The following is a 9,591-nucleotide window of genomic DNA, read 5'->3' on the forward strand; positions in this document are numbered from 1 at the left end:
TCTGAAAGAGCAAGAAATTTTACATCAGAAATGATGTTGCTAGAATTTTTTCAAGGCCATTAAAATAAAAAATTAAGCCACTGAAAATTGTTCAAAAAATGTGTCCGCCTGGACGTTAATGGGTTAAAAGGCTTCAAAGTTACAATATTGTTGTCATTAGCATTGGTAATCGAGCTGCACATGTTACCCTATTCTTTTGAATTATTATTTTCATTTTTATAGTAAAAATTGAAATAACGAAAATACGAGAAACAACCTCCAATCGTTTTGATCTTGTGACAAATGTTGTCAAGGTGATGGCCCTGAACAACATTCAAAAAGTTTTAGCCGTCGGTCGAACACCTTGGGTACCAATGCTAATGCCAACAATATTGTAACTTTGAAGCCTTTTAACTTGAAAGATATTTAATGAAATAGTGTTTTGGAAAATTCTCGAGGTATGCTATGCTCGAGGTATGCTCGAGGTGTCCGTCTATCGAACACCTTGGATAATGCTAATGTTGACAGTATACTATAGACACTATACTATAACTTTCAAGCTTCATAACTTCAAAAGTATTTATTGAAAAATAACTTTATTGGAAAACTCTCGAGATGATTTACAAGAATGTGCAATAAAAAGTAGGGGGTTCCATTTAAGAAATTGAAGGTTATCTTCACATGACCTTCGAGTAACTATTCAAGGTCACACTAATGACACTACCTTATGTTCCTCTCAAAACCATACAACTTTTGTTTGAAACATTTTTTTCTAAAATCAAAAATAAAAAAATAATTTAATTGGGGTGGGACATTAAAATGAGACACCCTGTATATAAAATGTATCTAAATCGAAGGGGATCATGTTTGGTGTTCTCCTAGTTAGATCCAGAATATCTAAATTCCTGTTTAAAGCGACAACATTATAAACTCCCGACATTTGAGGAAATCTCAGCAAAAATGGGTAATGCTTTATAGTTTTGGATACACGTAAAGCTTTCTACTAAATTAAATTAAATACAAAAAGTTTCAAAATGACGACGTTTCAAACTTCTTTTGGGAGATATTGTTTTAAAAGAGTGCCATATGGTATTAATCGGCTCCAGAAAAAAAAAAATTCGCAGAAGTTTTTGTTGATATTCCTAACGTATAAACTTATATTGATGACATTATAATCTAGACTAATAACTAATAAATAAAATGTAATCTAGACTAATAAATAATAAATAAAACTAATAAATAAAATGAAAGAACACGATGCAATATTAGAGAAAGTTCTGCAAAAATCAAGGAATAGAAATCTAAAACTAAATATAAATAAGTGTAAAATAAGGGTAAACTAGGTAAATTTTTTGGGTCATAGTTTCACGGAAAAGGGAATACAGGATTACATTGATAAAGACAAAGTAGAGGCAATAGTGAGTATGAATCGCTTTAAAAACGTAGAGAAAATGGACAGATTTCTAGGGACGGTAAATTACGTGTCGAAATTTGTTAACATGGCTAGTTCGTATACCGCACTCTTAATAGATATGACCAAAAAAAAGTGAGACATATAAGTGGACTGGTGAAAGGATCAAAGCGAAAATCTAAAAAAACTATCATCGACTAACTAACATCGACCCCTGCCTTACAATACTACGATTCAAGCACACCGTGCAAAATAAGTGTCGATGTCAGTAGCACAGGAGTAGGAGCCACTTTTACAAAACAACTTACCGGTAGCATATGCCTCGCAAACACTAACTGACACTCAAAGATTATGGAGAGACAAAGACATACAAATAGGAAAAGAAATGTATGCGATTATTTTTGGATGCAAGCACTTTCATCATTATATAATAGGACAAACTGTTAATGTCGAAAGTGACCACAAACCGCTGATTCCTATATTGTCAAAACCATTGAGCAGCTCTCCAGTACACTTACAAAAAATAAAATTAAGACTACAACCACATATTTTAAAATAGAATTTAAGCCGGGAAAAGAAATGTACATAGCAGATGCACTCTCGAGACTTAAAATGGATAAAACTAAAGTTAAAGACAATAGCGATTTAAACTCGTATATTTTATTAGTCGACTATAAGGACTACATAAGTGAAAATCATGTAAACGAATTTAAGTTAAAAACAAAACGCGATGAGGAATTGCAGATAAAATCCAACCTGATAAGAGAAAGTTGGCCAAGCAATAAGTCGGAAGTATCTGACATAGCAAAAAAGGATTATACTTACAGCGACGAACTACGTGAAAATAATGAATTATTATTTAAGAGTAGTAGTACCGAAAGCATTAAAACAGGAGATGATCACTATATTATTATATATTACAGTCACATAGGAATAGAAAAAATAAAAAATAAGGCGAGAGAAATATTTTTTTGGCCCGGTATGTGCAAAGAAATAGAGGACGCGATAAAAAACTGTGACACGTTTATATACTTTTAAAAGAGTAACGCCAAAAAATCGATAATTCACGAAGTTTCTAAAGCATCGTAGATAAAAGTGGGGACAGACCTCATGGAATTCAAAGAAAAAAATTATCTTGTTATTACAAATTATTTTTCCAAATACGTAGATATGAATAAAGTATCTTCCTAATATAACAAGCGAGTCAGTAATCAATGCACTTAAATCCAGTTTTGCCAGATTCGATATTTCCAAAATGGTCCAACAGATCCAGGAACTTAATACACAAGTAGATTATTTAAGGAATTCGCAAAAAACTGGGATTTTTTACATATTAAACTACGTCTACAGCTAAACATTTCCAGAGCAACGGGATGGTTAAAAGACATATTCAAACAATTAAGCATATGTTTAAAAAAGTGGAACATGGCAGTAAAGATCCACATACTCTTAGAATATAGAAATATCCCAATCACAGCAAAAATTTGCTCACCTAATCAGATATTTGGTCAAAATATAAATGGACATGTACCGACATTTTACTCACTGTCTCAAGGAAGTAAATCACGACTTTGTCAGAAAGAAATTGTGCAAACGTCAAAATAAGCAAAAGTTTTGCCATGATCGGAATACACGAATTTTTCCCGATTTTGAAATAAGAGATAGGGTTAAAATAGAAAATGAACAAAATCATTTATTTGATAGATCAGGTCTCAATTGTTGGAAAACCAAACAAACCCAGGTTATATAGCGTCTTAACTGAATCAGAAAAGATTCTAAACAGGAATAGGAAACCTGATAAGCGACACAAATAAGCAATTTGTGATGCAAAGAGATTATGTAGAAAAAGAGCGGAGCGATACTCCGAAAACCGATCCGAGCAAGTACTAGATGACCCTGTTAAAAAAACCAGGTGGATTCCCATAGGAACTTATGGAAATGCCTAGGAATCCATATAGGATATTAAAAATCGTATATGGGAATCTATACAGTGTATGGGAATTCATATGGAAATCCACATGGTGTATGGATATCCATATGGAAATTCACATAGTGTATGAAAATCTATCTGGGAATCCACATCATGTATGAAAATCCATCTGGGAATCCACTTGGTGTATGAAAATCCATCTGGAAATCCAGATGATGTATCAAAATCCATCTGGGAATTCAGATGGTGTATGAAAATCCATGTGGGAATCCACATGGTGTATAAAACTTTATATGAAAATTTCTTTGGGAATCCACATGGTGTATGAAAATCCATCTGGGAAACCAGATGATATATAAAACTCCATATGAAAATCTATTTAATAAATATATTTATGTGGTATAATTATTATATTATGAATACTATATAATTTATATAATATTCATGTAGTATATTTATATACCGAGTAGTCCAGACGTAAATCGACCATCTTAAATATATTTGTGTCTAATTATAACTGAGATTTTAAATAGTATTCTACTTCGAATTTATACGATTTTTTTAGATTCTGTATATTTTGTATATCTATATATAAGATCCAAAATAGGATTCTACATATGAATTTATACAAAAATACAGTAATATTTAAAAACTAAGATTGTAAGCGATACTGTCTGAAAAAATACATGATTATTGAAAAGTTTCATTATTCAATCATATGCAACTGCGACCTGCGTAACTGTTACGACTGCGTTACTGTTGGCTCTTTATAGTATTTGTTTAGACATGAGAATTCAGAGGTATAGAATATATAATGGAAAGAATAAGTCCTTTGTACAAAATACATATTATTAGCTCAGCTTCAGTGTACAAGTCTGCTGTTATAGGGATCTCAGGTTCGAATCTTGATGTGTTTTCAAAAATTATAAACCTGCGTATAAATTGTAATTAATAAAACAGAAAATATGCGAAATAGTAAACACAAATTAAACTTTAAAAATAATATGTAATAATTGAATAAAAAAAATAAATTTTTGAAAACACATTGAATTATTAAAATTTATTTTTTTTATTTAATTATTACATATTATTATTTTTAAAGTTTAATTTGTGTTTACTATTCCGCATATTTTCTATTTTATTAATTACAATTTATGCGCAGGTTTATAATTTTTGAAAACACATTGAGAAAAATAATAATATGTAATAATTGAGTAAAAAAAATAAATTTTTCTATTAATTTTTTCTCAGTGTAGGAATTTACATGGATTCCACATAGGACCTGGATTTTTGACTCAAATTCCCATAGGAAATGATATGGAATCCCATATGGATTATCCATATGGATTTCCTATATGGATTCCCATCTGGTTTTTTTCAACAGGGGAGGCACATAGAAACCACGAAGATGTAAATCCCCTTGGCAATGCTTATAACAATTGAGAGAGAGGCCCAGAAATAGGAGTAGGGATTAAAAAAAGTTCCAGAGAAGTTAGAAAACCTGCTTACTTAAAGGATTATGTGCAGTAAACAGCAGAGCTATAAATTTGTTTTGGCGTTTAATGGTTAGTACGGTATCTATGCGTTGGGATAAGTTTACTTTAAGAACTTTATATACTTTGTGACGTTGCAGCCCGCTGCAGCGGAGCAGCATCCCTCCGTCGTCACAAGGCGCGGGTTCGCTCCCCTTTTTGCCGGGCCGACAGCCGCGTTATCATGAGCGAGACCGAGATCTCCGGGAGGCCCGAAATTAAATCGCGTATTTGATATTAATTATGTTGAACCTCTTGTATGTAATACGGCGCCTCACCGGACGCAAGGAGCATCGACGACGAGGATTCAAGGCCACTAGCAAAGGAGAGGACTTGGAGTGATCCGACGCAGGAGCTAAGGGGGCACGCACCGGGCACGCGGCGATCAGGCGACGGAACGCGCACACGCTGAGCGCGTGACCACGCGCAAGGATTTATGAGAGCCGCCAGGGGCGCGGCAAGGAAGGCTGGCGCAGGATCTGAGGTCCGCAAAGGACGATAGGGCCGGCGATTTCCCTAGGACCCGGGGCCATCGCCGAGAGCTGCCGGGACAAGATGATCAAATCGTCCCGGATTGAAGGGCGAAGGGCGCGCCCACCAGATGCCGCCGCATCCAAGAAATAGGGCGGCCTCGCGAGGACGCGAGGCGCCCGCAGGAAAATTCGCCAAATACGCCCGTGCCACGGCCGGACCTCCGCGGAGCGCCGTGATTGGTCGCGACCGTGTGCGCCGCTAGGTTACGCCCCCCGGGCTGGAAGTGCAGGCATCGATCGCGTATCGAATGCGATCTACGCCGCTTTTGCGTACGAGCGGCGACAGCGGGCGATCGAGTTGACGAGCGAGAAAACGAGCGAGCGATACAGAGTCTGAGAGGACGAGAGGCTGCCGACCCGGAAGTGTCCACGAGAACGTCGGGAGAAGACCATGCCGGTGAGGTGACCCTCTGTTTCCAAGCGCTGTAAAGCCACGAGCAGGTCGAGGAGCGTACTCGCACTCTGCGGACGAACACGCTATATTTGGTGTTAGAGTTCGTTTGCGTACGCCCTTTTGGTGACGCGTAATTCTTAGAATTTTCGTGTTAGCTTTCGTCCCCAAGTGCGAGGGTTCCTTTGGCGTCTTGCCGTAAGCTGCCGAGAGTGCCGCGTGCCGAGTATCGAGCCGCCCGAAGATCATCACCGCGATGTGCCGCAAAACCCTCGTGCACGAGTGCGTGAGTCATAGAGTAAGTGCGCGCGTACTTGAATTCGCGGTCTAGCAATAGTCCCGGGTATCACGTCCGTACGTAAGAACTCGTCGTATATCGGCGTGTGTAACTTCGTTTTTATCGCGGTTCTTTCGTCCGTTGTGTCTGTTATCGCGACTATTCGTTCTTATCTACGTGTGTGGCGTCGGTACTCGCGTAGTATCGGAATAGATTATTACGCTGTGTTACAGTACGATATTGCTCCGGTCGTGTTTTATTGTATTGGTCCGATTGCGTGTAACTTTGTTTAACCCGATCGCGAACTGCGTTAAGTGTCGGGATATTTCCGTCTTTGTTCTGTTTGCGTGAGGCATCGAGCCGAATACGCTTTTTATTTCTGCGCTTTCTCGGGCGACATCGGACTTTACTATCTCGTTTACGTCGTCCGATTATTTGCGGCTCATTCACGCCGATTCTGTTATTTTCGTTCCTTTTATCCGTTTATCTCCTACGAAGACTTATGATTTTTGTTAATTGTCTTTTTCTTGAACATTTGATATCGCCGTACCAAGCGTTTATTAAAGTGATTCTTTCTCATTTTACATTTGGAGTACGCTTTCATTCGCCCGCTCATCACCATCTCGTCGAAAATAATATAACTCGCCCTTAGCCTCCGCCCTGCTCCTCTGCCATTAGATAGAGCCGGCCGGCCCTCGCGCGATCGATCTTGGGAGGAGCATTTGTTTTTAGATTTCGCGTATCGTCGAGTGCAAGTGCATTTTTCGCTTTATCGCTCTAGCTTGGAGTTTCGCGAGTGACGTTGCTACCATGCACGTCTGGCGCCCAACTTTCGCGTCGCGACTTCTCGTCGATCGCCGAAGGGACAGACCTAATGGGGCTAACATCTTCCCTCCCGAAATCGCTTACGATTTCCTCTTTTGTTTTTGATCCGCGCCGCGCGAACCTCAAATCTCGCCGAGCGCGACAACTTATATATCTATATTTCATTTTTATTTTTTTAAAAGAAAAGATATGATGGAAACATAAATGCGTATATACATGGTGAGAGAGTAGAGAGAGGGACAGAACGAAAGATGGCAAGAGCCGAGAGATATGTAATCTGCGAGCACAAGCAATAAAGTACTTCCATAGCATCAGGAATTGTTATTTATACAGCCAAACATTACACACAACATCAATTGTGTCTAACAGTATGTGCCAGATTTTGCAAAAAATGGCGTTGCAATATGTTAGGTAAAGACAAATGTATACGTTTAAGGTGATACCGGAATACCGACATTTGCATTCTAAGTAATAACTCCGAAACGACTGAACGGATTTGAAAACGCTTTTACAGGATTGAAATAGAGATAAAATGTAAACGCGCGAATTATATATTTGTAGTAAAAACAAAAAAATATTTAAAAATTACCTTTTTTGAGATATCATAACCTTTCACCTGACGTAAACATTTCATTGGTACAAAAGTTCTGTAGCTCATATGTACAGAAAAAGTAATTCGCGCGCATCGGATTACTTGCACGAATAATACAAGACCTTTTGAGCTACGATTGGAAGCGTAGAAAAACAATTATCGCTTAGAATGCAATTTGTGGTAATTCGTATACTCGGCTAAGATAAAGACAGTAAAAATTACGTTTGGCAGTAGTGCCGGATTTTCCAAGAGATGGCACTTCAATAAGTTAGATAAGGACATTTCACGTGTTTGAGTGAAACAGAAGATATTGTAAGAAGTTCATTTAGAGATACCACTGACACTAAAGAGTCTGCTTTATCGATCTCGTAAAAATTGTTCCGACCTTCCGGCTTCGCCTTAAGTAAGACAGAACGACATTGTATGAAAGTCATTTAAAGATAGCACTAAAATTGAAAAGTCTTTTTTTATCGAATTCATGCAAGTTCGGCCGACCTGCCAACATCGCCTTAAATTACGAAATTATTTTTTTTTCTCGAACTTCTGCCCTACAACAGATTACGGGCTCAAATACGTGCGGCATACTTGGCCGAATTTTTGCTTACGTCACTAAACTTTTTGTTTACAAAAGTTTTTTATTTGGTGACTTTTGGTCAGACGAAATGCAAAATAAACGAAACCACAGGCTTAATAAACACGAGGTTTGACAGACAAAATTCCAATTGTAGAAATTGTAAGTTAGGCTGGATTCTTATGTAGACTGCACCAACTTTGACACCAGCTGATTGATCGAAAAGAGGTTAGTAGGGGTAAATAGAGAGAGAATACTTTCTCTTACTATTTACCTCTACTTACTATAATATTGTTACGCCCGCGTCATTCCATGTACGAGCGAGCCGATCGAGTTATCAGCGAACTATCAGCGGGATGAGCTTGTTTTCTTGATGACGCACTGTCGCCTGTCAAACGGTCTCTATATTAGATCTGAGACGGCCGTCGTGTCGTACGGACGTGCTATTGATAATTAAACTGTATTCATTGTTCGTTTACATTAAAAAAGAGTTCTTTTATAAATAAGTGTTCCATTTATTTATTCCGCGGCTCCGCGAGTGCGCGTAAATGAGAATACAAGTGTACAATCCCTGGGCGTAACAATAATTACTATTGTCCATCAATCAGCGTTCGGTGTCAAAGCGTTTGCATGAGGATTCAGCCTTAGGGTCATCTTTGTCACATTCTTTCTGCTGAATATTGTCGAGGGAATTGAAATTAAGTCAGAAATACTCGGCGATGGAGCAATGTTCAGCCTGTCATTCTCAATGGAACATTCGAATACTTTATCATGTACACAATGATAGCTAATTGTAAGATGTGGACAAAATTTTCTATTATCCATGAACAGAGGAGCGCATCAAATAGATTAACAACAAAATTTCGTAAATATTGTATGGCCAGCAAATCCGTAACTCAACATCTTGTCAAAGTTAAAAACAAAGCTAAAGGACATTGACGAGAACATATCGGACGTTATGATACTGGTAAAATTACGAAGCATATCTTGTTTACAAAGTATGTTTTTTTATTTCGGCCTGTCATGCAGTATTTATGAAACAGATATTTATGAAATATATTAATACGAAAAGAATTCGAAAGACATTGATGGACAAAGTGAGCAGCACCCTAATCACTGCAAACATTTGCAAGAGGGAAAGAAAAGGTCATCGTCAACCACACATTAGATACAACAATACATAAAAAAAGTTTGTTCAGTTATATCATAAAATATTTCGCTAAAAACATGATAATAAAAATAATAATTCTAAGAAATTATAACATATATTAAATGAGCAAAGAGCTGACAAGTAATCCTATCTTTCCGTGACTCGTCAAATTTAATGAAACTTAATACATTTGTAGAGTATTCAAAAATAATAGTCACGTATTTTTTTCTATATTGGCAATGATGCAGGTTTAAGGCGATACCGCAAGGTCGGAAAAATTTGCACGAGGTCGATAAAGCAGACTCTTCAGTGTCAGTGGTATCTCTAAATGAACTTCTTACAATATCTTCTGGTCTCACTCAAACACGTAGAATGTCCTTATCTAACAAATCGAAGAGCC

Source organism: Wasmannia auropunctata, unplaced genomic scaffold, assembly GCF_000956235.1.
Source record: "Wasmannia auropunctata unplaced genomic scaffold, wasmannia.A_1.0 LD334557.1, whole genome shotgun sequence".
Taxonomy (NCBI): Eukaryota; Metazoa; Arthropoda; class Insecta; order Hymenoptera; family Formicidae; genus Wasmannia; species Wasmannia auropunctata.